This window comes from Sorex fumeus, unplaced genomic scaffold (assembly GCF_029834395.1).
Source record: "Sorex fumeus unplaced genomic scaffold, SorFum_2.1 ptg000265l, whole genome shotgun sequence".
Lineage (NCBI taxonomy): Eukaryota > Metazoa > Chordata > Mammalia > Eulipotyphla > Soricidae > Sorex > Sorex fumeus.
The window spans coordinates 21,507,625-21,532,475 of NW_026606322.1; the positions used below are offsets into that span (position 1 = coordinate 21,507,625).

Consider the following 24,851-nt stretch of genomic DNA (forward strand, 5'->3'; position numbering starts at 1 on the left):
TCTACCTCACAGGCATTTGGAGGGGTGGGAGGGGTGTATATTGGGGTTCTTGGTAGTGAAAAATGAGTACTGGTGAAGGGAAAGGTGTTTGATCATTGTATGACTGAGACGTAAACCTGAAAGCTTAGTAACTTTTCTCATAGTGATTCAATAAATAAATATAAGAAGAAAAAAGTAAAATAAAATTATGAAAAAAAAGCAAGGTGGAGTTCATGCCTAATTCAATCAGCTACTTAGTGGCTGAATAAATAGCAGTACTCCTACAAAAAAAGAAAAAGAAAAAATAAATGGCTTGAGCAATCTAACTTTACATCATAAGGAACTAGAAAAAAACATATGAGTACTAAATCAGTAGAAAAAAAGGAATAATAAAAGTTAGAGTAGAAGTAAAATAAAATATAATTTTAAAATACATAAAAATATTAATGGAACCAACAAATGTCTCTTTAAAAGAATACACAAATTGATGAATCTTTTATCTAGACTCAAAGAAAAAAGATGAAACCTGAGTAAATCATATCAAATACACAAAAAGTGGTGTTATAAAAGACATTGCTCCTCCAAAATAAGGAATATATCAAAAGACTAAATCAGGAGGAAGTAGAAAACTCAATAAACCAATTGCATGCATGAAATTGAAACATAATAAAAATAAAATCTCAGACCCTTCCAGTTCATAAACATGTTGATTGGATGCTCACATATTTGTGTGAACTGTGTCTCTCTTAAATCTCATTATACATTTGGAATATTACCCTTCTGATGTGAAATAAAAATAAATAAATAAAATTTCCCAAAACCAAAACATCATATTTATTTGGATTTACTAAAGAAATCTTCCAAACAGTAAAGATGATTTATTTACATATCCTTCTTAATCATCTCCAACAAAAATTGAACAAATAGAAAATCTAGTTGTTTAACATTATCCTGATTCCCAAAGTCAATAGAAATATGACAAGAAAATCAGAGAAAATTATAGGCTAATATCCTTTATGAACATAGCAGAACCAAGGATTGTCAACAAATCTTCGCAATCAGAATTCAGCTACACATCCTGATTATCCTCACAGATCCAGTTTTTCTCTGATAATTTAAATAACCAAATGTTAATTATCGCAACCTTTTAATGGAGGATTTGTTGTGGATTTTCTTTCCCAGGTAATTCCATAAGAATTGCTACAGCATTTGTGGGACAAGATGTTAAATTTATTACATGATTTCTTAGAAAAATCCTTAGAATTACAATACTGAATTCAGCAGTTGCTATTGACATTCCAGCAGTTCTGTCTCTGTTGCTCTCTTATTCTCTCTTCATTTTCTCCTCTTTCTTCCCTTTACATTTTTCATAATCCTCATTCTCCCTAATCTTAGCACAAAAATGCAATTTTCTAGCTAGATATTTGAAATATCTCCGGTTTCATAGAAAAAACCACCTCAATCTCATTTGAAATTTTCTCTTAGTTCCTCTGCAATATAGACAATACACATTTAAAGATCTGCATCTCTTGTTTGATAAGAAAGTCATCCTAAAGAAAACCCACTACATTACTAATGGGTACCAATAATAAAAATACTGTTCCAAAAATTGAAGTGCATAGGTGATTTGGTAAATGAGAGTTATATCACGATTTCAACATTTTACAAATCAGAATGACTTATACTATGATGTCATTGCTGTTATAAAACAGTTTAGTTTTAAACTGTTTGAGTATCTTTGTTCAAGTGATAAAAGAAAAAATATAAAAATTTTATCAATGCACTATGTATGTACATTTGTTCATAATCATAAATATCATTCTAACATAAAATGTAATAGTCCTATTCTTACTCTTTAATTGGCAGGTTCTCAAATATTTCTACTATAAGTCTTACTTCCACAAATCTAGAGAACAACTGATTTGATCACTTTATACCAGTAGCATAAATTCAATTTCAGTAGCAATAATTTATATTTGAAAGATCGTTTATGATTAGTTTTGTTTCTTTGTTTAAGTCTCATGCTCTCCCAACTGAACAAGCCAGGAGATGTCATAATTTTGGCTTGTTTGTTTCTTGCACAAAGCCTGTCATACTCAGAGTTTACAGTTGCCTCTGCCCTCAGGAATGACTCCTGGAGGGACTCAGGGGACCATATAGGACCATATAAACTACATGCAAGGCAAGTGCTCTTCCGGTTGTATTATCTCTCCAGCCTGTTGTTTCTTTACGTATGTGCTTAACAGTATAGACTTTGAGGTAGAACTTGGGTCACATTGTCAGATATGATTTGAATACAACAATTAAAATTTAATCCAAGTGTAGAAAAGAATTTCCTAATCAACTGTATTTTTTATCTTATTTTATTTTACTTTAAAGATTATATGTAATTTTATCAGCCAGGTGTGAAGAGAGAGAGAGAAAGAGAGAGAGAGGAGAGAGAGAGAGGGAAAGAAATAGAGAGGAAGGAGAGAAAATGAGAGAAAAAGGGAGAGAGGGAGAGAGAAAGGAAAGTGAGAGGGGGAGAGAAAGAAAGTGAAAAGAGGGAGGGATAAGGGAGAGAGAGAGAGAGAGAGAGAGAGGAAGGACTCAACTATATTTTTTAATAATTTAGTTGTTTATCAATGCCAAAGCAATGAGTTTATTTCACATGAACTCTGAGTGAATGTTTCCTTTCTAAAGTCAATCGTAAATGGATACTTAAATGTTTATTTATTCATTTATTCATTGGCTGCGTGCAAGGCAAATGCCCTACCCGCTGAGCGATAGCACAGCGGTAGGGCGTTTGCCTTGCACACAGTCAACATGGCCGACCTAAGTTCGATTCCTCCGTCCCTCTCGGAGAGCCAGGCAAGCTACCAAGAGTATCTCACCCACACGGCAGAGCCTGGCAAGCTCCCCGTGACGTATTCGATATGCCAAACACAGTAACAACAAGTTTCATGATGGAGACGTTACTGGGCCCCCTCGAGCAAATTGGTGAACAACGGGAGGACCGGACCGAATCATTTATTCATTTTTTTGTCATCAAATTAAGCTCTGAAACAATTTCTTTTATGTTTGGTTTTAACATTTGTATATACTTTATAAGACAATAAATATGCCTTATCAATTTATCTTTGTGCTATTATCAACACAATGAAAAAAAAGACAAACTGCAATTAAACATTTTAAAGTATAAAGTAACTCCAATAGTTCTCAATAAATAAAATAAAAACAAAAAAATAAGTTTAGTGTTCATATGTACCTTTTTCATGTAAAGGTAAAATTTTCTATAGCATTGTTATTGCTTATAAATCTTTTGACTATAAATCATATTCAACCTTATTATGTCCTTAAATCACATTTTTATTAAATTAGTGACATTATTATCTTTTACTCATTGAAATACTCTTGAGAAATCATTACTAATTCATCAAAGAGCATAAGCCAAAAGCCTTAATTAGTATTTATAATAGAAAATTACAAAAAATAAGTTGTAGAGATAAAAACAAGCTCAACTTTTGAATAATCACTCTCTTATCTCTTAATTTCACATTTTATTTTATTGCCATGTGAATGTGAAACCAGTATATTCATAGATTAGTTCATCACATATTCTGTAACCTTTTGCAACACAAAAGAGGCAATAAAAATTTTGAATTTTACAATTATAAACAGCACACATGGCATAAATATATAATAACTGAAAAGTAAATATCACTCTCATACTTATAAGCATAGTTTTATTTATTTATTTATTTTTTATTTTTTATGTAGGAGTACTGCCATTTATTCAGCCACTGATAAGCTTATTGAATTGGGCATGAACTCCACTTTACTTTTTTTTTCACAGTTTTATTTATTTTTCGTCTTATATTTATTTATTGAATCACTGCGGGAAAAGTTACTAAGCTTTCAGGTTTAAGTCTTGGTCATACAATGATCAAACACCTTTCCTTTCACCAGTACTCACATTTCACCATCAAGAACCCCAATATACCCACCTCCTACCCCACCCAATGCCTGTGAGGCAGATGATTTCTACTTAACTCTTCTCTACATTGATTACATTCATCATTTTGACAAAAGATAGACCATTATTGTTTAGAATCCCCCCCCCAACAATCAGAATTGCTGAAAAGGCATTGTGAAATGCTTTTTTTTCTATAGCTGGTTATGAGAATAATATCTCATTTTATATGAGAAATATATAATGTTCTGTGGCCACTATTGTGGCCACGCAATTTTGAATTTCTGCAAAGAGCCAGATAATTTAGAGATTGGTTTCTGTGCGTCTGGTGTTATGGTTGTGCCTGAGAGCCACTCGTGGGAGGTAATGCAGGACCTCGGTGGGGGTGAAGGATGAGCCGGTACCAACCCCCTTCCCATGAGACTGCAGTTGCCCCATCACCGCCCGCCAGCTCCTACCTGGTTCCTATAAGCTCTGAGGCAGCGACCACCTTGCTGCCAAGGGATGGGGGAGAAATGGTGGAAGGGAGGAACATCCTTTCCCCCCCGGGGAGGCATGGTGCCGTAGTTTAACGCAGGGTCCATTCATTTTTTTTGACACAAGCTGCCGGGCTCTGGATTAAGTCCTTTTGCCTCTGGAGTCATGGCCTTGCTAAAGAACTGCTCGTGTGGACAACTTGTGACCTCAGTAGGGCATGAAGGACGAGTCGGTACCGTCCCCTTTCCCATGAGACTGCAGTTGCCCCGTCACCACCGGCTCATACCTGGCTTTTCAATAAACTCTGAGGCCGGGCGGCCACCTTGCTGCCAGCGGGGAGAAAGACAGAAGGGAGCAACACCCTTTACCTCCTGGGGAGGCATGGTGCTATAGTTTAACGCATGGTCCATTCACTTTTCTGCTGCAAGCTTTTGGGCTCTGGATTAAGTCCTTTTGCCTCTGGAGCCCCATGGCCATGTATGCGGTCCACATACATTTCTGCCAACAGCTGCTGGGTTTCGATATTTGTTTCTGAGTCTCTGGGATCATGGCCATCAATCAGCTTAATCAGGAGCCAGAGAGGCCATTTGTAGGCGGCAACTCGGGGTCTCGCTGGGATGGGGAGGAAAGGGCCGGTTCCACCCCCATCTGGTGAGGCCCTGTGTGTCTTGTCACTGCAGGCCCAAACCTGGCTGTCCAGTGGCCTCTGGAGGATAGCGGTCACCAGACTGCCAAGGGGAACAGGCCAAGGCACAAAACCTATTCCTACCTGAAGTGGCCCAGCCCCAGTAACGTACTGCAGGAACAGGACACATTTCTGCCAAAAGCCTTTGGGTTCCGAGATTCGTTTCTGAGTCTCTGGGATCAGGGCCATTAAGCAGTTCGATCAGGAACCAGAGTCCATGCCTCCAATTATATAGCTGAGCCAGAGGTGGTTTGTGGTTGTGTCTCCCACATACCTAACTTTTGACCGTTTACTTTCTTGGTAAACTTTGCCCCAAGTCTTTGGGGTCTGGCCAAAGGCACAGCAGCAATTTTGGGGTATCTGAAGGCCTGACGCACTCAGGCTGCTGATGCACTCGCCTCACAGGTACAGATTGACCTCCTGGCAGCACCATACCCCTAAGCATAATATTAAACCACAAAATTTATAGAAATGACAACTAGCCATTGTTCATGAATGTATAATTAAAAATCACCCACACTTCTTTTTAACAATTTTCTCTCTGCATTTAACGAATTAAAGAAAGAACTATTTAATGCATTCCTATCAACCTCAGTGACTTATATTATTCAGGAAAACAATGTTTCTTAATTTTTAGAAATACTTGTACTGCTTGCTCCAGCCACATTCATGGCTATAATGTTTTTTATAAATTTATTTATTGTATCACCGTAAGAGCAGCTACAAAGTTTTCGTGTGTCTTGGTCATATAATGATGAAACACCCATCCCTTCTCCAGTGCCCATTTTCCACCACCAAAAGCCCCAGTATACCCACCCAATCCCACACCCTCCTCCTACATGTGGGCCAGATGATTTTCATATTACTCTCTCTCTACTTTTATTACATTCAATATTTCGACACCAAACCCACTATAATTATTTGGAATTTTACCCCAACACTCAGATCTGCCAAAAAGACAACTGTAGATAATTTGTTTCTTATTGCTGGTTATGATTAGCATATGATGTCACATGGGCAGAGTAGAGGCAATTTTGGAATTTCAAAATTTTAACAATTAAATCTGGAGGGATTTCCATCCAAATCTGATGGATTCCAAGATTTTTCCTGAGTCTCTGGGATCATGGCCGTTAAGTAGCTTGATCAGGAGCCAGAGAGACTGATTTTAGGTGGCGACCAGGGTTCTCATTGGGGCAGGGAGGAAAGGGCTAGCTCCACCCCCATCCCATAAGGCCCCAAGTGTCTCGACACAGCAGCCCAAACCTGCTGCCCAATGGCCTCTGGAGGATGGTGTCCACTGAGCCACCAGGAGGAACAGGTCAAGGCACAAAACCTATTCCCACCCTGGGTGGCCCGGAACCGGTAACCTACTGTGGGGACCAGATGCATTTCTGCCAAAAGCTGCGAGGTTCTGAGATTTGTTTTTGAGTTTCTTGGATCATGGTCATTATGCAAGCAACTTGATCAAGAGCCAGAGAGGCCGTTCATGGGTGGCAACTCAGGGTCTTGTTGGGGCAGGGAAAAAAAGACTGCTCCACCCCCATCCCGTGAGGCCCCATATGTCTCGTCAATGAGAGCCCAACCCTGACTATCCAATTGCCTATGGAGGATGGCGGCCAACAAGCCGCCAATGGGGAGCCGGCAGAGGGACAGCATCCTTTCCCCACTGGGGTGGCCCGGCACCAGGAACCTACTGCAGGGACCGGACACATTTCTGCCAAAAGCCACTGGGTTCTGAGACTTGTTTCTGCGTCTCTTGGATCATGGCCTTTAAGCAGTTTGATCAGGAACTAAAGAGGCCTTACCTTCAGTTATATAGCTGGTTTGTGGGTGTCTCCCACATACCTAACTTTTGGCCATTTACTTTTTTGATAAACTTGACCCCCAAGTTTTTAGGGTCTGGCCAAATGCACAGCAGCAATTTGGGGTGTCTAGAAGTCTGAAGGCACCTTCAGGCTGCTGATGCACTCACCTCACAGATACAGATTGACCTGCTGGCAGCACCATATGCCAACAATTACCTTTATTTTCTAAGAATTCTTCTTTAGGGAAGTCATTCTCAGGATTATAGAATCTTTATCTCTTGTCTTGATGCCTATATCTACTAACCATCTTCTTACTATCCTTAGTACTCTTCAGGTGAATTCAAAGCAAAGAAGTACAATTCATTAATTCCTTACTTTCAAATTATTATCTCCCTATATTCTGATTTATCCCAAATTTATCATCATGCTTTTAAAAATATGATGTAAAAACGTTCATATTTATTTTTACTTTTCTCTATCTCCATCTCACCTTCTTCTAAAATATTTCTTCAAAATATCTCTTATCTATCATTTTAATGCCATTATCTAAATCCAAATTATCAAAAATCACTGTATTTACACTACTGTCAGTCATGGATTCTGAATTGATTTCCTTGCCCCTAGACTGGATTCTCTTTTATCCATGCTCTACAATATAGCTAGAATTAATTTTATTAAAACTAGGATTTAATGTGGTCATTGTTTAGCAATAGAGAAGCTTTTGCAGCCTTCCAAACCCTGAATGAATTTTAATTTCTTGCTTTCACAGCTCAATCTTCAACCATGGACACAATTATTTAAGCTTTAGATAACAGTCACAATATATCCCTTTACTCTTCAGACACTGTTATTTCTTAATTGTAAATTTTTGTGCGTGTACTATTATATTTTTAGTGATAACATTGTGCTGACACATCAAGCACTTTTAAATAGTATTGTGCAGATAGATTGTTTAGAAGAATAAGCCTCTTTATATAATAAGAATGAGCCTCTTCATATAATCTTAATAGTGATCTATAGCAGAGTGGAGCGATGCTGGGTAATATTGTAAAAATAATTGGTAATGTAAAATCTCACCAACATGAGTGTAGCCCATCAGATAGATAATGAAAATGGCTGAAGGGTAAAGATAAACTTACAATACAGGGTAGGTTACAGGCTAAGTAGGCACTCTCCAAATATTCAACAAAGTCAGGAGACTTTATTAGCTGGCCAGAGACTGTCAAGCACAGTCGGGATGAGAGAGGAGAGAGACAGCCCTAAGAGTAAAAAGTGAAGTTTTTTTTTTAAAATTAATGTTTTAGAGCATTACAAAGCCCTTCAAGATTGAATTTCATTCATGGATACAGTCATACAGTATTATTGGCGGTAAGATGGCGCTGATACCCTCGAACCCCTCATGCTTTCTTGAACCTGGCTTCCCTTTGTCTAAGGACTTTGCCGTGGCTCAGCACGCCAGGAATGGAACTCTATACATTATCCCTGCTGGAACTCTATGCGTGATTCGTGAAGGACATCGCCAGCTATTTTGCAAGATTCGGACAGAGTGGCATCAGCAGGGCGCAGAAAGACTGTGGCAGAGGCTCTGCCATCACTGTCTGCGCCAACCAGGCCGAGTTGCAGTGCCGTGGAACAGGGAGCTGTAGCAGCAGTGCCTGCAGTGACTCATCCACTGCAAGGTACTATCCGCCAACCACCGGGTGACTTGGGACTCGGCATAGGTGTTCTACCTGGTACAGACCCTCTGCGATGGGGTCCTGCTCTGCCCACTGCTCAACAACCTCTGGGCGCACCCCATCAACCTCAAGGAGATCAACCCAGAGGCCACAATGTTCCAGGTGCTGCCCAGAGATACAGGCAGGTGAGTGTTTGTGCAGATCGTTAAAACAAGCCAGCTGACCAAAAACCTGCATTCAGTAGACTGGGGACACCTGTAAATGTGATTAGAGGTTGCCCCAAAAGCCTCCATCCCCCACAGAGAGCACAGCAAACTACTGAGGATATTGCACTTGCAAGGCAGAGCCTGGCAAGCTACCTGTGGTGTATTTGATATGCCAATAACAGTAACAATAGCAGGCCTCATTCCCCTGACCCCTGAAAGAGCCCCCAGTAAGGCATGGTTGGGAAGGATGAGTAAAGAGAGGCTGTTATGAAAGAATCCATATTAGGGCATCAAATTTTTGTGTACTTTAGCTAACTTGCAACATTGCTTTCTGTAAAACTGCTTGGCTGCTTTGCACCTGGGGGAGAGGGGACTTGGAAAGTGAACAGGGCATAACTTCTTTCTAAACAAAGTGTGACAGGATTCAAGTGTATTTACTGTCCCTGAAATGTATTGTCTCAGTAAAGCACCCTGCAGATTTGGGTAAAGGATAACTCAGGATGCCGGTGGTTGGGGGAAATTGCCCTTTCCTGGAATGTATTGTCTCACTAAAGCACCCTGCAGACTTGGGTAACTCAAAAGGAGGATGGTCAAGGGAGATTACCTAAGGCTTAATGATTCCGGCTATAACCTTGCTTGTGCTGACAATCGATATACGTAAATGCTGATCTTTGAATCTATAGGCTAAGGAGTGAGGTACTTTTAAATGGATTGGTTAAGAAAGTATATGTTGTTACAAATCTATTGGCTATGAAATGCGTGGGCTTTGCTGTAATGGCCAGTGAAGGCCTATATAAGATCCCCTTTGAGGAAGTTCGGGGCTCTCAGCCACTGCCCATTTTTGGGGTATGCTGCGGAGCCCCAGCATGCTGGTCTAAATAAACCCCGTTTTTACTCCTGCAGGAATTGTGTCTATCTGGTCTCTCCGCGCCTCCCAGGGCTAGGGAACTCCCGATCCCAACATTTGGAGGTTCCACCGAGATCACCTAGGACCCTGCCCCAGGGACGCCGGATTGAGCCGCGGGGTAAGTTAAGGCGCCTCTTTCTCTCTGTTTCTCTGGTACCGTTTTACTGTAGTAACCTATCGGTGGCACAAGCACAGTGGTGTGCAGCACAGTGGTACAGTGGTGTGCAGCACACTGGTGTGTGTGTGAGCCTTGTGTCTGACAGACGTGTCGGGAATAGACACGGGCCGCAGCCCTGGGGGATGCCCTGGAGGTGGATGAGGGCCAGGGACGCCTGGAGGCCTCTTTTGTGGTAGCCTCGGAGAGGCTACATCTGGTGTGTCAGGAATCATCGGCCACTCTATTACTTCTCTATTCTTCTTTCCTCTCCAAAAGGCCTTGCGCTTACGTCATTCATTTTTGTAGGTTGAATCACGCTCGTCCTTTTTCTCTACCGAGGCACCGTCTTTGGAACCATGGGACAATCTCCGTCCACTCCTCTCACTCACTCTCTCCCACTGGTCAGAGGTCTGCTCTCGTGCTCAGAATCTTTTTCTGATTGTTAAAAAGACTAAATGGCAGACCTTTTGCTCTGCAGGATGGCCGACTTTCCAGGTTGGTTGCCCCCCCCCCCCCGCCCCCCTCAGGGATCGTTCCACTTGCTCCTTATCTTCCAGGTCAAGGGAGTCATCTACCAGCCTGCTCCCCGGGGGTACCCGGACTAGTAGCCTTAGGCAGGAGTCCCGGGGTGGGGGGGGAGAAGGGGCCCCTACTTACTCTGCTCCTCCTCTGCCCCTGAACCCCGAACTCTCTATTGCCATTCCCAGGCCAGCACTGACCTTTCCCTACTTCCGATCTCTTCACTTGGAAGAACTAAACCCTCTGGAGGTGAAAAATCATGTGCATGCCCTTTGGGCATATTTGGGAGTCCCAGGGTGACTGGTGAGTGTGGTGCACACCCGTGTGAAAGAGTGGACCGGTCCGAGCAAGTGCCTAAGTGTGATCTGTGCATGTATCCATTTATTATCTTTCTCCTAATTCTGTTTATTGAGACCAGTTGTAGTGATCGTTGATGTCAAGAGAGGGGTGCGGCAGGGTGATACCATTTCACCAAAACTCTTCAGTGCCACCCTCGAGAACATCATGCAACAACTGGAATGGGAAGGAATGGGAGTGAAGATAGATGGTCGGCAACTACACCACCTCCGCTTTGCTGATGACATTGTTTTAATAACACCAAACATCAGCCAAGCGGCACAAATGCTGGCCGACTTTGACCGTGAGTGTGGAAAGGTAGGACTACAGCTGAATCTTACGAAGACAATGTTTATGAGAAACAGCCTTGTTCCTGACGCCCCATTCGCTCTCAATGGAACGACCATCTCCGAATGCAACAGCTATGTGTACCTAGGTCGAGAGGTCAACATGAGAAATGACCTGGCACCCGAGCTGCGCAGGAGGAAGAGAGCGGCTTGGAACGCCTTCAAGAACGTCGAAGAAATAGCTAAGAGGACGAAGAACCTCCGGCTCCGGGCACATCTCTTTGATTCCACTGTTCTTCCTGCATTAACATATGCCTCAGAGACCTGGGCCCTACACAAACAAGATGAGAACGCCATTCAGGTCTCCCAAAGAAGAATAGAAAGAGCTATGCTTGGAATATCACGTTTCACTCAAATGAGAGAAGGAATCCGGAGTTCTGACATCCGTCGACGATCAAGGATCAGGGACGCTGTCTCATATGCCAAGGTGTCGAAAATCAGATGGGCTGGTCACGTAATGAGATTTAAAGACGACCATTGGACTAGAGCTGTTACGGATTGGATTCCACGGGATGTCAAGAGACCGCGTGGCCGCCCACCTACCAGATGGTCAGACTTCTTTGTCAAGATCATGAACGATCGGTTTGAGGCCCTCCATGTTCCCGGAGCGAAGAGATGCCATTGGGCTACACTAGCACGCGACAGGGACAAATGGAGACGTTACTGGCGCCCGCTCGAGCAAATCGACGACTAACGGGAAGTTAAGTGATAAGTGATTAAGATTGTTTAATACGGGTCAGAATTGATCACTTCTCTGAGATCCACAGAAAAGCTCAGGATCTGGGCTTGATGATCAAGAAAGGTAAATTTGACACTTATTGTTCATCAGAATGACCTTCCTTCAGTGTGGATTGGCCCCCACGAGGTTCCTTCTCTCCAAACCTTGTGGCTCAGATAAAGGAGGTAATCTGTGGAAGATCTGCTGTGAAGGTATGCTCCCTTGGAAATCTCTAAGGGGACTGGGGGAGGAATGTGATAACCTCTGTGTGAATGCTTGTGTGTATGAATACCATGATAGGTTCTCCTATCGGGCGTCACAATGCTGAACCACTAAGGCTAAGTTCTCCACCAGGCAAACATCTGAATGGTCTCTGCAAAGAGGCCCCCCTCCTTTGTCTGTCTTGCCTCACCATCCACTATGGGGGGGACTGGAGGAAAGCCCACTAGTGAGAAGATTCTGGGAAACTAAGGCAGATCAATTTACAGGCAGAAAATCCTTTTCCCCACCCAGTCTCAGCTAGAGGTCAATTCAAATGCTAATGAAGGCAGTCCAGATGTAAGGCAGAAAGAAAAAAATAGGGGTAAAAGGCGGGTAAGAAGCCTAAGAAAAGCAGCAAGCCAGCAAAAGCAGGGAAGATGTAGCAAGCCGACAGAAGGCAGAATTTTTTTTCAAGGAGAGAGTTTTAAGACCACAGCACTAGGTTAGGCTCGGGCACACAGCTGTGGGTCTGCCCGATGCCAGGTTCGCCCAGGGACGCCTGCGGTGGAAGCAGAGGCCATTGGTGGAGATGGTCCAAATCCAATGAGCCTCTGAGAAGAGGCCAATTTAGAGGGGGGTTTGAGTCCCCTTGGCAGAGGCCAGGGTATACAGGGGGTTAGAGTCCCCTTGGGAGAAGCCAAAGTGAAGGCCAATTTATGAGGGGTTAGAGTCCTCTCAGGAGAGGCCAGAGTATAGGGGTTCGAGTCCCCTGGATAGACCTGAAGAAAAGTTTTGCCAAGGAACCATCTTTTTCATAGATTATTGCTTGCAATTAGGAAAGCATCTGAGGAGCTTCCAACTAGGTAGTTTTAGATAAGGAGATCTTATTGACCTCTGTAACACCATGTGGCCTGAGTATAGTGGGGAAGGATATACAGTGAAAGGCAGTTTGCATTACCAGATCATTTTGCAGTCAGATCTTTGCAGGTAACAAAAGAAATAGGATTATCAAAGCAGAAGAGGCAGGAAAATGCAAGATTATGATACTAGCTCCCTGCCTCAGAACTAGCCTTGGCCAAAATATGGTAACATCTTTGTCATAGTTTATTTTGCCGGTTTATATCAATAAAAGCGCTTTCTTGACCCATTTTTAACAAGTGGGAGACTGGCTGGTTAGGCTGGGAAATGAGGAGCAGAGTTCCCAATCAGCCGCCCTGGGAGCTGTCCCTTCCTTTCTCAGTCCATCAGTTTCTCCCTGCCATTTTTTTTTGAAGGGTCAGATTGATCAATCAACTACAGATATGTGCACATGTACGTGTGGTGTTTTCGTCAGTTCACTGTCTGCTGTCTGTGTCCGTCTGTCTGACTGTGTCTGACTGTCTGTCTGTGTGTCTGTGTGGAACACTCGAGTGTTGGAACCAGGCTGAAATCAGAAGTAGAAATTTTAGAGAAGATAGTGACATGCAACCCAGTGACTTAAGAAATGCAGTTGTTTTAGGAACCTGTTAGACAAGGGTTAATCCTTATCAGAAGGTTGAGCCTACAGAGAAGCAGAATTCTCAATCTATATTTCTTGTTAGAAGAACATTGACAGTTGAAATCCTTTTTGAACTTAAGAATCTTGTACTATCTAGAAAAGCTATGGAACTAGAGCCTGAAACTAAAGTGAAATAAGAGTTCAGAGAAAGCAAGAACTTGTCTTACAAGCCTCAGCTAACTTTTATGAAAAATTTGTAAGAGGCAGTTTCCCTTTTCTCACAGAACCTAGCAGGTCTTAGATACGGAAATCTCAGGTGCTAGCCAGGCCTGATCTTTGGGTTGTAGATTCCCAGCTCTAGACAGGCTAGTCTTTGGTACGAGAATGGAGAGAGGATTGGAATAAACTGCAACTAAGATCAAGCAGCCTGGCCATAAGGTTTCCTTCCTTTTCCTGCCCATCTCCATCTACCTCCCTGGAGTGGGGGAAACTACAGAATGCTGGCGGTGGGAAAGATAGATTGTTGCCATCCTTTCCGTGCTCACACAACAATTCAAATATTTTCTTATGCTGATATCAAAGTTTGGTTAAAAAAAAATCCAAAGGGCTTTTTCTGTATCTGAAAGCATGTTTGTATTTTTGTGGAATTGTTAAAAAGTGATAGCACAGCGGTAGGGCGTTCGCCTTACAAGCGGCCAACATGGCCGACCCGAGTTCGATTCCTCCGCCCCTCTCGGAGAGCCCGGCAAGCTACCGAGAGTATTTGATATGCCAGACATAGTAACAACAAAGTCTCCAATGGAGACGTTACTGGGCCCGCTGGAGCAAATCAACAATCAACGGGAGGGCCTTTACCTTACCTTTACCTTTACCTGTTAAAAAGTATCTGGTGTAGAAAGCTCATGATTTTAAATAATTAAGGTACAAGAACTATTGAAATTAAGCCAAAGAAGGTTTTATCATGTTTTATAAAAATTGATTGTTTATAGGTCTTATGCTGTTATGTTAATGTACATATTTGTATCTGCATTGGATTAGAATATTTGACCTAGAAGGAGTTAAAATAACTATGACACATGAAAACTGGTTCAAAAGTAATGGTTTAGTTTAATCATGAGTTTCTAGAGTTAAAATTTCTAGGGCTACTTAGCAAAAAGTTGTATTGAATTAGTCTCAGATGTCAGCCTGACAATTAGAAGCCATAGCATTACTTGTCTAGTGCTTGAAAGTACATGCTATTATTTTGATAATTTTATTTTATGCCAAGCTTTGTCTCCAGGTATCAACCTAGTCCTGACCTGAGAACCTTGTACCTAAGTGTGAAATGCTTTCTGATAATCTATGAGTGTTTTAATCTTTTTGTATTTATGTTTTCCTGTAAATCAGAATTTTAAGATGTCTCCTGGTTAGTTTCTAATGTAAAGTGATCTTTTGCCCAGTGGATATACCTTGTAAAAGCTTTAATTGTGAGCATTTTTGAGGCTTTTTGGATATCTATGGAACTGATCTAATGCTTTTGAAATAGTACTGCAGAGTACAGTTTTGTCATGTTAAGTGAGATGGTTGGTAACTTGTGTCTAAATTTGGGAGATCACATTGTACATTGTACTACTATAGATGTATGCCATAAGTCAGAAAGATAATGGATGGAGATATCGTCAGTGGGAAGAAAGGAAAGGAATTCTGTTAAAGTGAAGTTGATTTTTAAATGAATGAAAGTTACAGAATGTATGTAAAGGAATGTGTAGAAGGTTTGAGGTTGTTCTAAAGAAAAGGAATTGGTCAAACTGTTATAAGAAACGCTTTAAATCACATGCAGAATTCTTCTAGCACTTTTGTGGTAAGATCTATGGAAAAGATGATTGATGGATTATCTGGACTCCTGTTACAGTTCTCTTAAGATCATTGAATTTTTCAAAAGTTGCAGGAAATCAAGGGTTTTGACATGGGATTAAAAACATGTTAAACGGTATGCTTTTTTTTATGTCTTTTTTTCCCCTTTATTTTATTTTATTTTTTTTTACAGTTGTAGATTTACAATTTTTTGTGCTTTGGTTTCAATTATACAATGATCAGATACCCATCCCTCCACCAGTGCCCATTTTCCACCACCATGGATAATATCCCTCCCACCCCCATCCCCCCATCCCCCCTGTCTCTGTGGCAGGGCAATCCCCTGTGTTCTCTCCCTCCTTTTGGGTGTTGTGGTCTGCAAAAGAGGCATTGAGTGGCAAACATGTTCAGTCCATAGTCTACTTTCGACATGCATCTCCCCTCCTGGGAGGATCCTCCAAACATCCTTTATTTGGTGCTCCCTTCTCTATCTGAACTGCCCTTTCCTCTAGGATACCCGGCTGGCCTCTAAGTTATGGAGTAATCCTCCTGGTGCTGATCTCAGCTATTCTTGGGTATTAATCTCATACTTTGTTACTTTATATCCCCCAGATGAATGCAATCTTTCTATGTCTATCCCTCTCTTTCTGACTCATTTCGCTTAGCATGATACTTTCCATATTGTACCACTTGTATGTAAAGTTCATGACTTCATCTTTTCTAAGAGCTACATAGTACTCCATTGTGTAGATGTACCAAAGTTTCTTTAACCAGTCATCTGTTCTTGGGCATTCAGGTTTCTTCCAGTTTCTGGCTATTGTAAAGAGTGCTGCAATGAACAAACAATTGCAGATGTCACTTCGACTATACATTTTTGCCTCTCTGGGATATATTCCCAGGAGTGGTATTGCTGGGTCAAATGGGAGTTCAATTTCTAATTTTTTGAGAATCGTCCATACTGTTTTCCAGAAGGGCTGAACCAGTGGACATTCCCACCAACAGTGAAGGAGTGTCCCTTTCTTGCCACATCCGCGCCAGCATCGGTTGCTTTTGTTCTTTTGAATGTGGGCCAGTCTCTGAGGTGTGAGATGGTATCTCATTGTGTAAACGGTATGCTTTATCTCTACAGATTTTAGCTTCTCTGACTAGGACCCACAGCAAACAGGTGTATTACATCTCTGTGAGTAAAGTGAAATACTTGCTTTTCTCTTCTTTTGTACCTTCAGTATGTTTTTTTTATGTTTCATGGCACTATGTTGGTTTGCATAAATCCAGATAAGTCTTTCCTCTCTGTAATAGGGTCTACCCCTCATGCAGACAGGAAAAACCTGCCATGGGACCCCATGTGTCTAAATTTGGGAGATCACATTGTACATTGTACTACTATAGATGTATGCCATAAGTCAGAAAGATAATGGATGGAGATATCGTCAGTGGGAAGAAAGGAAAGGAATTCTGTTAAAGTGAAGTTGATTTTTAAATGAATGAAAGTTACAGAATGTATGTAAAGAAATGTGTAGATTAGAGATGCTCATGAAAAGAAAAGAATTGGAGAATGAAAGCCCTCTTCCAGGGGAACAGTCAGGGGATCTGTCTAAATGACAGGAACAGGGATTTAACAGGTACTGTTTCAAGTACCCTACAAACTTCAGGGCGACCCTAGAGGCAGGCTGGCCTGAGAAAAGACTGGAAACCATCACTGCTATGGAAAATGAGGAATCTAGGACTCTGCAATGACTAACTCAGTCTGGGCCTACTCTCAGCGTCAAGGAAAAACCTGGAAACCAGGATTTCTCCCAGCCCTGAAGAAGGGATGGGATGGATTCCTTTCTGCCAGGACATCTCTGTGGAAAACGAGAACCAAAGCCACAACCCGAAGGCTCGAGGCCATCCATACAGTTCATCGCGGGACATCTTCTGGCCAGGCCTGGGTAGCTCTGACGTGCCAGATAAGATTAATGCTACTATTGTTGTGTCTCCTGTCTTTAGCTGATCCCCAGGACTTCTCAGTAAATAATGGGGTATCCCCAAATGGAGAGTTCTCTAATCTTACTGTGTTTATGCAAAAGAACAAGCCAAGTTTGTTAAACTATCTTGCAACGTTTTAAAATGAAGGTGGAGAGAAAACCATGTTTCTGTAACTTGCTTTTTGTAAGAATCAGATTCTAATTCTACAGAGGTGATTGAATAAATGTATTCTAATCTTGATCTAAAAGGTACCCCCTTTGGGGAAATTTAGATAAAACTTAGTTTACTGTCTGTAGGTAAAACAGCTTAATCTGTAAAGGAACTCAATGTTATACATGCTGTCACTAGTCTGATCCGAGCATTGAAAGCCAGAGCTTTACTAGGGTGAAGCTCATCTCAAAGTGCAGAATTGCTTTCCCCCGGTCTGAATTGGACAAAGTGTCGAAAGGCATCTAAACTGGTTAAATTAGAGTAGATTAATATCTAGTTCTAAAATACTGTGAATTTTCTTTCTATACTTTATTGCATCTCATTTTCTGTGAACAGTCATTTGGAGAGAACAAGAATATTATCAGCTCTTAATTTCTGTTGCATCATGGGATTAACAACTCCTGGACCAATGCAATGGAATATTATTAAAGGGTTATGTTTTAACACTAGTGAGAACCATCTTCCATGGGGAGGAACTGAACAGCAAGTAAGGTAGAAGTAATTCAGAACTGTGCTTTCTGTGCCATTAATGAACCTAGTGGAAATCCTGAGCCTCCTTTCCTAACACCTGTTCAGCATCAAGGAACTTAGAGGTGAATCGGCAGCTTGACCTTATACAAATGATCAAATGTTCATATGTTCAAGGTATAAATATCTGTTGGTTCTCATTGATAGCTTCAGTGTATGGGCAGAAGCTTTTCCAATCTGTACTGAGAAAGCCAGAGAAGGGTTTGGTGTTTCTGTGTCCATTAGAAAAATCTGAACACAGGAAGTTATATTATCAACCAAACCTGTTTGTAGAGTTAATCCTTTTCATTGTTTTAATGATAGAGATGGGTATGGCATTATGTTGCTTTGGTTTCTGTTGCTTTAACTCTTTTTAAGACCTCATCGAGAAATCTCTCACATCCCTGTTCAAGATAGTCTCCCAAAACCTGAGAGGACTCAGCCTTCGACCTGTTGTTCCTCAAGAACAGAGGGCTCTGCTCTGATCTGGTGGAGGGATGCTGTTTCTACGCAGACCACACTGAGGTTGTCAGAGACTCTATAGCCAAGCTACGGGAAGGCCTTGAATGACATCAGAGAAGCCTGGGAGAATTGGTTTGAGTCTTGAAGATCCTCCTAATTCTGGGCAACAATACCGGACTCTACCCACTGAGGAAAGCTACTCTTAACCACGGGTCCTTGAATTAGGCCCCGACCCCCCCCCCCCCCACGATCTCTAGGATTACAGATGCTCATGAAAAGAATTGGGGAATGAAAGAATCCATATTAGGGCATCAAATTTTTGTGTACATTAACTAACTTGCAACATTGCTTTCTGTAAAACTGCTTGGCTGCTTTGCACCTGGGGGAGAGGGGACTTGGAAAGTGAACAGGGCATAACTTCTTTCTAAACCAAGTGTGACAAGATTCAGGTGTATTTACTGTCCCTGAAACGTATTGTCTCACTAAAGCACCCTGCAGACTTGGGTAACTCAAAAGGAGGATGGTCAAGGGAGATTACCTAAGGCTTAATGATTCCGGCTATAACCTTGCTTGTGCTGACAATCGATATACGTAAATGCTGATCTTTGAATCTATAGGCTAAGGAGTGAGGTACTTTTAAATGGATTGGTTAAGAAAGTATATGTTGTTACAAATCTGTTGGCTATGAAATGCGTGGGCTTTGCTGTAATGGCCAGTGAAGGCCTATATAAGATCCCCTTTGAGGAAGTTCGGGGCTCTCAGCCACTGCCCATTTTTGGGGTATGCTGCGGAGCCCCAGCATGCTGGTCTAAATAAACCCCGTTTTTACTCCTGCAGGAATTGTGTCTATCTGGTCTCTCCGCGCCTCCCAAGCCTAGGGAACTTCCGATTCCAACAGTTAAAATCTCAGGACTGGGACGAATAGAGACGTTATTGGCACCCACCATAGCAAATCTATGAAAAACAGGGTAACAAGTGATACAAGTGATACAAGTATTCCATTCCAACACCCAATCCTCCACCAGTGTATATTTTTCCCAGCACCAGTGTCCCCAGGTTCCTTCGTATCATCCCCATAGCCCAGCCCCTGCTAGCCTCTTTGGCAGCTCTCTCTCTCTCTCTCTCTCTCTCTCTCTCTCTCTCTCTCTCTCTTTCTTCTTTTGGGAATTCTGGGCATTGTGATTTGCAATATTGATACTGAAAGATTATTAAGAAGAATAACCTTTACCTACTTTTAACCCAAGGCAAAATCATACTGTGGACTTTGACTAAGCAAGCAAGTAGGTTACAGAAGCAAGAAAGAATAGCAGTGAAGTGTATGTCCTGCCTCAAGCTGCAACTTTGTTACGGAATAATTAGTTGAACCCTGTCCTGACAAAAGGCTGCAAGTTCCTTTGTTCTGGGAACTGGGCATGGTAAATTCCATTCCTTTTTGTGTAAATTTCTTGTGCTTTTATGTTAATTTTGATTTTAAGAAGTACAGTAGAACAGAGGGGAATGCCCTGCAACAGAGGCAGGGTGGGATGGGGAGGGATGGGGGGTGGGAGGGATACTGGGATCCGTGGTTGTGGGAAATGGGCACCGGTGGAGGGATGGGTATTTGATCATTGTATAATTGAAACCCAAGCACAAAAATGTGTAAGTCTGCAACTGTACCTCATGATGTCTCACTATTAAAAAATATTTTAATAAAAACAAAGTAAAGTAGAGAAATCTCTTTAATTCCTCCCTCACTTGACAGAAAAGCAACAGTTCTTACCCATCTGGTCTGAGAACCAGATAAAACCGAAGGACAAGAGTATCAGGACTATGGGGCTGGAAAGACTGGGCACAGAGCCCCAGGGACAGTTCGCAGAGCAGCAGACCTCACATTATCAGACCCCAGACCCCAGACCTGTGACTCCAGGTCTACAGTGAAGGACACAGAGCAATGTGGGTCAGGACAATTGAAATTAAACACTGAGCAGGTCAGCATGGGGACAGGAAAAATGATGGTATTCACAGGTCAAAGGGAAAGAGGTCTGAACAGTGGGGAGAGTTCTAAATTACTCATTCAAATCTGTACCACTATAGCAATGTCCTACTGTTGTTCATGGATTTGCTGGAGCGGGCACCAGTAACATCTCCATTGTGAGACTTCTTGTTACTGTTTTTGGCATATCGAATACACCACGGGGAGGTTGCAAGGCTCTGCCATAGATTCATTCAAATCTATAATAATAAAATAAAACTCTCCTAGTGTTTGTTCATAAGCATCTGGAGTTCCAAAAGCAAATTCTACATAGACAATCTATGTAGACCCAATCAAGAGTTAATCAGTATGATTGTAACAAGACTACTGCACTTTCATTTCCAGTTTGGTCACCCTACTTGCAAAGAATAAACGTTTTGGCTCAAATTGTTGAAATATGTGTTTTACGCTCAGGAGAGCCAGGTTTAAACTGATGCAGCTCAGAGAGAAGCAGCAGTGGCAGATCTCTGCTTTTGTTTGCGAGTCCCAGATTCTTCCAAGCTTCTTTCTTTCAAGAACAAAAATATTGGGTAATAAAGATGCTCAGACTTGGAAAGTAGAAAAGTTTATTGGAAAGTAGAAAAGAAAAGGAATTCCCCAAGTGGGGAGGAACTTAGTATAAGACTAAGTTAATTATAGCTCATTTTTTGAGATGGTTTATAGGAAAACCTGATCTATGTTACAGAGAATGCAGGGAATCTACAGGCTAGTCCAACTGTTTTTTCTTTCTGGTCACCTACCTGGGGTATTGTTCATTGTCTTAGTCTTGTGACTCCTACTTCTGGGACAGAAGAATAGGGTTCTGGGGAACTCCAGGAATGTTAAATATAGGGTCCTGGGGATGAGGTATGGTTGTTCTATGGGGAGAAATGGAACTGCTGACAAGGGGAAACTGTGGACTCCCCTCTTGTTGGCATGGGGAAACTGAGGTTTACTCTTTCAAAACCCACGTACCACAAGGTCTCCTTAATGCTGGAGGGAGTGACCTCTGAGTACTTAGTCTGCAAAAATCCCAAATGCCACTAGGAGTGGCCCACAAAACAAAAAAAAAAAATAAGAGAATTAAAATCCTAAAGTATCCCTATATACATTAATTTTTACATAAATAATATTTTAACAATATAATATTTTAAATATAGAACAGCATGTAGGGCGTTTGCCTTGCACGCACCCAACATAGCCTAGTCGAGTTCGATTCCTCTGCCCCTCTCGGAGAGCCCGACAAGCTACTGAGAGTATCTCGCCTACTTGGCAAAGCCTGGCAAGCTACCCATGACGTATTCGATATGCCAAACACAGTAACAAGTCTTACAATGTTACTGGGGCTGCTCGAGCAAATCGATGAACAACGGAAGCACAGTGACAGGACAGTGACAACAAAATAATATTAGGGGAGCTGGAGCGATAGCAGAGTGGGTAGGTCATTTGCCTTGCACACGACTCACCCAGGTTTGATTCCTCCTTCCCTCTCAGTGAGGCTGGCAAGCTACCGAGAGTATCCTGATCACATGGCAGAGCCTGGCAAGCTCCCTGTGATGTATTTGATATGCCAAAAACAGTAACAACAAGTTTCACAATGGAGATGTTACTATTGCCCACTCGAGCAAATTGATGAATAATGGGAGGACAGTGCTGCAGTGCTACTATTGGAGTAGTACTTTGTAGTACTTTGTTATAATATTATAAGTGGAAATAGACACTATTAAAAGTCCACATCTATACTACATAATTTCACTTCTTAAAATTCTACTATCATATCCCTTTTATGTGATTTACTAGTCTTTCCACTGCTTTTCTAATAATCACTAATTATATAGTAAACTAATTTTGTTGAATATTGATGTATGAATTATAATAAATAGCTATAGGAAGAACAAATTATCACTCACATTTCAGCTTGTGATGACAGAGGAAGGGGATCCCAAGTAAAGCCTTAGAGTATTTATATAAGAACAACGCAAAATCACTTTCAAATTGAGAAAAGACTTGTCTCCTAGAGTTACAAAGTTACAATTTGAGAAGCTCAAGGAATAGTATCTAAATGTTAATGTGAATTTTTCTTGATCTTTATTAATTTCTCCTTGTGTTATAAAAAGCATAGTTTGGATGCTTGATTTTGAAAGCAGATTTTACCTGCTGTTCTCCAACAATAACAACAACAAATTCAACAAAATATCTTAAAATGATCAGAAGATTAGATTTTTTTTAATTCCCTATCTTTATATTTTGTTTACTGATCTAATCTATGTAAATTAAATCTTTACCTAAGGGCTCCAGAGCTCACAGTAGCAATGGAAATTCAGCATTGAACCTGAGGTCAATTCTCAATTATTCAGTGACTGGTTTCCCACTTCCTTGCGGGATAATTCATGCTTCTGGCTATTTTTCCTTTTATTCAATATTTGGGTTTTAGTTGCTTCATTTATTGTAATTTCTGTCCCTTATAGAATTAGTAATGATTCCAAGTGCATCATTCTGACAAGCTATCCTTCAGATTTTAAGTTTCATATTTTAACCAAGTAAGTATTTTTTTGTCTTAAGAATTTATCTTTAATAGCACATGGTGTTCTATCCCAATTATGTCTCAAATTTATCATCTCCTGCAAGTATACCATCACTTTGAAAGAGGAACAGAGTTCTGATTTTGTAACTTCCATATTTGCCCCAATATGAGTATCATCTGAAGTGTTGCAGGCAGACAGGGTTAATGAGATTGGGAGTAAATAATAAAATCAGTAAGAAATTGCCAGTCCTGAAGTAGCCCAAAGGCAGGAGAAGAGGACCACATCCCTTTCCGATGCAAATACTGGGCTCTTTAGTGATATAAAAAAACAAGTATCTCCAGGTAGAATTTGAGGCAAGTCCTAAATAAGTGTGAGTCCTCTTCGGAAAAGAAGCTGCAGGAAAGTCTAAGGGTTGTGACAGAAATAAGAAAAGGCCATTGTACCCAAGGCATTTTTTCCTGTGTCAGATTAATTTTTATATATGGAGAGAACTTTGGGCCAAGGCAATTTGGAGAAGTATATTCTCCAAAAGCCTTTGTTCTCTCTCTCTCTCCCCACCCCTCTCTCTCTCTTTCTATGTCTGTCTCCTATCTTTTCTCTTTCAATCTCCCCACCTCTTAGGACACTAGCATCTTTAATATTTTTGTGATGTATGTTCTTGGAATAGACTCTACCAATCTTAAATTCCATCAGGCATTTCTTCCAGTGGTTGAGGTGAGTAGAGGAGGGAGGTGAAATTACTATTTTCTCAAGTCAACCTCCCTGACTTGTCACTTAATTTGAGTCACCTGCAACTCTTTGGGAAAATAATCAGAAATCAAGAACCTGAAAATAACACTCAGCTACTCAAGCCATTATACTTCCATTGAAGTTACCTATACCTTTTGCAACAGCAATTTCTCTCTTCTATGAATTGCCAGGCTCATTAAAAATTTCAGGACTCTTCTCATGAAGTCTTCAACCATTTTAAAATGCAGGAGGAAATTATAGGCAAAGAATATTTGTTTGGGATTAAAGAAGAGCCATTCGAACTACACTGAATCATGCAGAGAAGCTAAAGAATTCCTCAAGAAGGAGCAAGTTCTAAAGGTTTCAGAAGAGAAAGCAGACATGAGGTAAGAGCAATTAATGAAAACAAAAACTATCAGTGTTAACTGAGAAATATTAAATTTAATTATGAAGCCCATTAATTGATTAGACATAATTGGTTACTGAGCCGCTAGTGAGGTGAAGATCTAGAAAGATTGAAAGGTGTAGCTGTTTGGTTCTTCATATAACTACAGAACAGGAGTAGATAGTCCCAATAGAGAGTAATTGATAAAGAGGATGGAATGATGTTCAGGTGAACTAGTTAATTTATATTTTTTATTTTTAATGTTTAGGGCTGACGTGATAGCACAGCAGGTAGGGCGTTTGCCTTGCATGCAGCCAAGCTGGATTTGATTCCTCTGTCCCTCTTGAAGAGCCTGGAAAACTACAGAGAGTATCCCGCGTGCACAGCAGAGCCTGGCAAGCTACCTTTGGCATATTCAATATGCAAAAAATAGTAAGAACAAATCTCACAATGGAGACATTACTGGTGCCTGCTCGATCAAATTAATAAATTTTAGGACAGTGCTACTGTGCTACAGTGCTTTAGTTTTGTATTTTATGGGGATATGGGCAGAGAATCTGGTCCATTGACCCAGAGTTCACAGTCACCAAGTGCCGCATACCTGGGTTTTCTGGAGGTTCCCTCATGGGTGAGGCTCAGTCCGAGCATGTGGAGAGCATCTGCGAGCAGAGTTACAATTGAGTTCTAGAGGTTTTCAGCTGCTGGGGCTGGTTCCCCTGGGGGAGGGAGGGTCTCACCCACTTCCCCTCTGGGGACCCCCTAGTGAAATAGCCTAACTTGGGGTCTGGCGACATGGTTAT

General features: G+C 41.4%; 1 non-coding gene across 1 annotated transcript; it reads left to right on the forward strand.

Moving 5' to 3' along the window:
- The first annotated feature begins 663 nt into the window (after nucleotides 1-663).
- LOC130018732 (small nucleolar RNA U13) lies at nucleotides 664-765 on the forward strand. Its single transcript, XR_008791618.1, has one exon. It is a non-coding gene; the product is annotated as a small nucleolar RNA U13 (small nucleolar RNA).
- Nucleotides 766-24,851: the final 24,086 nt, after the last annotated feature.